Source organism: Arachis hypogaea, chromosome 20, assembly GCF_003086295.3.
Source record: "Arachis hypogaea cultivar Tifrunner chromosome 20, arahy.Tifrunner.gnm2.J5K5, whole genome shotgun sequence".
In the NCBI taxonomy this organism is placed as follows: Eukaryota; Viridiplantae; Streptophyta; class Magnoliopsida; order Fabales; family Fabaceae; genus Arachis; species Arachis hypogaea.
The window spans coordinates 54,073,685-54,079,978 of NC_092055.1; the positions used below are offsets into that span (position 1 = coordinate 54,073,685).

At 41.0% G+C, this 6,294-nt stretch overlaps 1 non-coding gene across 1 annotated transcript; it reads right to left on the reverse strand.

Moving 5' to 3' along the window:
* Positions 1 to 5,097: 5,097 nt before the first annotated feature.
* LOC112787922 (small nucleolar RNA R71) lies at positions 5,098 to 5,204 on the reverse strand. Its single transcript, XR_003195306.1, has one exon. It is a non-coding gene; the product is annotated as a small nucleolar RNA R71 (small nucleolar RNA).
* Between the last annotated feature and the right edge of the window lie 1,090 nt (positions 5,205 to 6,294).

The following is a 6,294-nucleotide window of genomic DNA, read 5'->3' on the forward strand; positions in this document are numbered from 1 at the left end:
ACGAGGAGGTGCGAGCCAATATCAAGAACCAGGGAGACACCATCAAGAGGCTGGAGTTTCAAGTGGGATACCTTCCTGAGAAGATCCCCAAACCTACTGATAGCTTCCCAAGTGACACAGAGAAAAATCCGAGAGATGAAGCAAAGAAGGTCAGATGGGAAGATTGCAAGATGGTTACTATAAGTGATAAGGAGACTGAGGAAGAGCCGAACGAACCATTAGAACAACCTGAAGATACATCAGCAGGAAAGCAGGAAGAGAATCATCAAGAAACCACAATCACACAGAAGGAGCTGTTGAGACTCTATGCACCCTTTCTCCAAATACTCAATGGTGGTGTAGAGAAGAGAATATACTCAAGGTTTCTTGACATGTTTGCATCTCTCCATGTAAACATACCATTCATCAAGGCCCTCCAACAAATGCCCTCATACATTAAGTATATGAATGAGATGCTAACCAGGAAAAGCTCACTCAAGGGAAGACAAACAATAGTGATGAATAAGGAGTGCAGTGCTCTCATTCAAATAGAGTTACCTAGAAAAAGAAAGGACCCAATGAGTTTTCACATCCCCTATGCCATAGGAAAAACACTGATTGATAAGGGACTCTGTGACCTGGGAGCAAGCATCAACTTAATGCCCCTATCTCTAATGAAGAAGCTGCAGATCAATGAGCTAATGCCCACAGACGTAGTCATCAGGCTGGCTGACAAAACTAAAAAACAAGCAGTGGGTGTGGATGAAAATGTGTTGGTGAAAGTGGGAAACTATTTCCTCCCCACAAATTTTGTCATATTCAAAATGGAAGAGAGTCCCGTCCACCCAATCATATTGGGAAGACCGTTCCTAGCTACAGCCAGAGCACTCATAGATGTGGAGCGAGGAGAGCTAATACTGAGGATACATGATGAACAACTCGCATTCAATGTCTTCAAACCCTCACAAGAAGCAAACCAGGAAAACAAAGAACCAAGGAAAAATCACAACAAAGCACTGGTGGAAGAAACAAGCACTGAAGCATAAAATGTACACCTGGGAATCCCCTTGGTTGATAAGCAAAACAGCCAGAAGGTGTCACAGCTAAAGGAAACTCAAGTGGAGCCAAAACCACCAGAATCATATGAGACCAGCAACAAAATCTCCCTAGAAAAAGAGACCACAAAGAGCAGGATAACAGCAAAAGAAACAAAGAAGAAGGCACCAAGGAGATGGAGGAACAAGAAGATCCCTACAGAAGATTTCTCTCGCTAAAACATGTAGAGATCCTTGATGAAGCCAATGGATATAGGTTTACTGCAAGAAGAGAAGATATGAAGCACTACCAACCACCCTGACAAAAGGCAGAACGTCAAGCTAGTGACACTAAAGAAGCACTTCATGGGAGGCAACCCATGTTTTAGATGCTTTTAAAGTAGTTAATAAAACAAGGTTCATGAAATTCAAATCAACTGTGACATATCCTTGAATGCAACATATAGTGAAGAACACGTTTGGTGTTCAAGGCACACTAAGAGAACATGAATGCAACTCATAGCATGTCACTCTTAGCACCTTGAACAAATCTTCTTACACCACAGTGCCACAAACTATGTTTGGTGTCACCAATGTTGCATACATGGACATTTAGTTGGTTAGTTGGTTTGCACTCATGAATAGCAATTAGTAACTAGAAACAAAAATTTTAAAAAGTAGTTACTCTTTCTCTTCTTTTTTTAAATTTTGCCGCCACTTTCCACAATTTTGTTAATCATATTTCTTTTATTTTGTAGGAGAATTGATGGAACAATTGAAGGAGGATTCGGCCAACATAAAAGGAGAGGACTATACACGTGTCTTTAAGGGGATTGCTTTGGGAATTGTTGCCATGCAACATTGGAAGTGATGCCAGGGCATTTTGGCCAGTTTCCCTGACCTTTTCTTTACTGTTTTTAGGGTAGTTTCATGTATTTTCTTAGAAAATAAGCTTTTTTTGGGTAGATATTCACTTACATCTTGATTCAAGCATACATTGTGCACTTTACATGATTTCATAAGGATTTTGCATGAATTTAATGACAAATTGGATGTTGCATTTCCCATGACTTGGATTAGAACTTTGATGCACTTTATTGCTTGATTTCAGGACAAAAGAAGTAAGGAAGAACCACGTTAGCAGCCACGTTAATCTAACTAACGTGACCTCTAACGTGGAATAGGAGCTAACTTGCAAAGTTAATGAGAAAAGTAATCGCCAATAACGCCCTCAAAGCCACCATAGCCCACGTTAAGAGTCACGTTAACTTAGTTAACGTGAACTCTAACGTGGAAGAAGGCAATAAGGCCAACGTTAGTGACACTCCCCTTTGTCACTAACGTTGGACTAAGCTCATAATTGGCCACGTTAGTTGCCACGTTAACTTAGTTAACGTGGCTTCTAACGTTAAGAAGCAAAAGGGAAGCCAACGTTAGTGACATTCACCTTTGTCACTAACGTTGGCCAAGCTTCCATAAGCCACGTTAACTCCCACGTTAACTTAGTTAACGTGGAAGCTAACGTGGAGAGAGCAATTGGTCACCAACATTAGTGACACTTACCTTTGTCACTAACGTTGGGGTGAACCACCAAGAGCCATCATGAGCAACGTTAACTCCCACGTTAACTTAGTTAACGTGGAAGCTAACGTGGATAAAGAGGTAATTAGCCAACGTTAGTGACACTCACCTTTGTCACTAACGTTGGAGATGGCTAGCATGACTACGTTAGAAGCCACGTTAACTTAGTTAACGTGGACTCTAACGTGAGAAAGAGAGGCACATTGGAACGTTAGTGACAAAGGTAAGTGTCACTAATGTTCTCGAAAGATTGGCAAGCTTACGTTAAGAGCCACGTTAACTAAGTTAACGTGCACTCTAACGTAGGGAAAGGGGAGGTTTATCAACGTTATTGGGTAAGGTAAGTCCCAATAACGTGTGCGAAGGACCAAGAGGCAACGTTAGTGGTAACGTTTGTGCCACTAACGTTGAGGTTAACGTGGCTCATACTTGGGTGAGCAACGTTAGTGAAAAAGGTGATTGTCACTAACGTTCTCGAACCTACACTTTCACTTAACGTTAACACCACTAATGTCCTGAGCTAAAAGTCCCTGCCTACTTCACACTTTCTCTCTGCAAGCAAAGCTAAGCCCAATGATGAAGATAACTACTTCAAACTCAGGATCCAATGGCCCATACCCAAGACTTGAAGAGCCAACTAGAAGATCAGAAGAGTAGTATATATAGGAGTAGCTTTGAATTAGTTTGGAGAGCTGGAAACTTTAGGGAGCCTTTGGCCTAGAACTACTCTCTGTATTTTACTTTCTCTGCACTTCTAGTTTACTTTCAGCATGTATTCTCAATCTTTGTTTTCATTTTCCAGAGCTATGAACAACTAAACCCCTTTCATTGGGTTAGGGAGCTCTGTTGTAATTTGATGGATCAATTTTAGTTTTCATTCTCCTTCTTCTATCTTTTCTCTTGATTTTACTAGAAAGCTTTCGATCTTCATCCAATTGGGTAGTTATCTTGGAAAAGAAGCTCTTCATACTTGGATCTCTTCTGAACCTTGAAAGAGGAATGAAGGGATCATGCTAGAAATGCTTTCTCATGCTGGACCAAATTGGGTGTGGATGGATATGTGACTATAATCCTTCCAACACTTGATTTGGGAAATGCATGTGGTATAATCAGTAACCATACTTCATCTCTTCTCATGAGCAATTGACCAAGGAATTGGCTATTGATCAAGATTTGAGAGATTGAATTACAAGGAATTGTAATTCGATCACTTAAGATTGCCAAGGAGATCAATGAATTTATTGATTGAAGAAGAGATGAAAATGAACTTGATCCGGAGAATGCAACATCTCCTGAGCCCAATGAACTCCCCATTTCTGATCTTACCCATTCTCTTTAATTTCTGCCATTTACTTTTATGAGCAATTGCCCCATCCCCATTTAAGATTCTGCAATTTACTTTCTGCCATTTACATTCAGCTCTTTATTTCCAACATTTACTGTTTCCACTATTTACTTTCCCGCCATTTAATTTTCTGCAATTCCCAACTCAAATTCTGGTTTGCTCAACTAGAACATTCCTTTAATTAAAGTTGCTTGATCAATCAATCTCTGTGGGATTCGACCTCACTCTATTGTGAGTTTTTACTTGACGACGAATTCGGTACACTTGCCGAAGGAAATTTGTTGCGAGACAAGTTTTCCGCGTATCAAGTTTATGGCGCCGTTGCCGGGGATTGATTTTGAATCAACAATGATTAAATTGGAGGATAACTAGATTGAGCATTTTTAGTTTGTTTGATTTAATTTTTTGTTTGTGTAATTTACTTTCAGTTTTAGTTGATTTCTTCCCTTCCCCCTACTTTTTCGTTTTTTTTTAGTTATTTATAATTCAGTTCACTAACCCACTAATTGTTCGATATATTGCATCACTCACACTAACAGTAATTCTAACAGAAATACGTTCTGCATCTATTTTCCTTGCTTGTGCTTTTATGGTTGTATGACAGGGAGAAGAAGCGGGGCTTCAACTTCCTTTGATTATGAACCAGAGAGGACCTTCCTTAGATTAAGGAGGGAAGCAATAAGAGAAAGAGTAGTTGGTGCTGAGGAAGAGGAGGAATACTTTTAACCAAACATGGAAGAAAACATGGAAAACCATCATGAAGAAGAGGCTCACAACCATAGGGAGGATAGAAGAGTTTTAGGCTCTTACATCAATCCAAACCCAGGAAACTGTGGAAGTAGCATTCAAAAGCCAACCATCCATGCCAACAATTTTGAACTAAAACCACAGCTCATCGCCCTTGTTCAGAACAACTGTTCATTTGGAGGAGGCGTCCAAGAAGACCCCAATCAACATCTAACCACCTTCCTGAGGATATGTGACACAATGAAGTCTAATGGTGTTCATCCTGACGCCTATAGACTGCTCTTATTTCCATTCTCACTCAAGGATAAGGCAGCCAAGTGGCTGGAGTCCTTTCCGAAGGAGAGTTTGACAACTTGGGAAGATGTAGTGAACAAATTTTTAGCCAGATTCTATCCTCCCCAAAGAATCAACAGGCTGAGAGCTGAGGTCCAAACTTTCAGGCAACAAGATGGTGAGACCCTATATGAAGCATTGGAGAGGTTTAAGGACCTGACAAGGAGGTGTCCACCAGATATGTTCAATGAATGGGTGCAGCTACACATTTTCTATGAAGGCCTTTCTTATGAATCAAAGAAAGCAGTAGACCACTCATCCGGGGGATCTCTGAACAAGAAGAAAACCATCGAGGAGGCCATAGATGTCATTGAAACTGTAGCAGAAAATGAATATTTCTATGCTTCTGAAAGAGGGAACACTAGAGGAGTGATGGAGCTAAACAATGTAGATGCTCTGCTGGCCCAAAATAAGCTCATTACCAAGCAGCTGACTGACCTCACCAAGAAGATGGAGAGGAACCAAGTAGCAGCAATCACCACTTCATCAGCAACCCAAGAAGGATTGAATGAAGAAGCAGAGGGTAGTCAGGAGCAAGCCAGCTACATTGGGAATTCATCTAGGCAAAACCATGATCCATACTCCAAGACCTACAACCCTGGATGGAGGAATCACCCAAATTTTGGGTGGGGGAATCAACAAGATCAAGGCCAAGATCAGAGACATCACAACCCCAACAACAATCCAGCTCACCAACAATTCACACAGAGAACATATCAACACCACCATAACAACACCTCTCCACATCCATATCAAAACCAAAATAACACCCCTCATCCTTCCACCTCTAATCCTAATCCACCATCATTTGATGACAGATTCTCAAGGACTGAGAATCTACTTGAAGGCATATGCAAAGAGATTCATGACAATAAAGCGTTCCGAGAAGAAGTGATGTCCAATATGCAGAATCAGGATGCTGCCATCAAGAAACTTGAGACACATATTGGCTACTTATTCATGCAAATTCCCAGCCACAACTTTTGCAGCAATACTAACTCAACCCAAAGGGAGGAGTGTCAGGCTATCACCCTTCGGTGTAGGAAGGAACTGAAGGAAACCCCCCAGAAACCACAAGAAAAGGTCAATTAAAGAGGAAGACGAGCAGGATGGAGCTTGAGTTCCTACTTTGAGTTCACAAAAAGGGGAAGGAGTGCTGAAGTCAGACGTCCCAAGGGTCCCATACCCTCAACAATTAAAGAAGAAAGGGGATGACAACCAATTTTCGAGATTTTTAGAAATCTTCAAGAAACTACAAATCAACATACCCTTTGC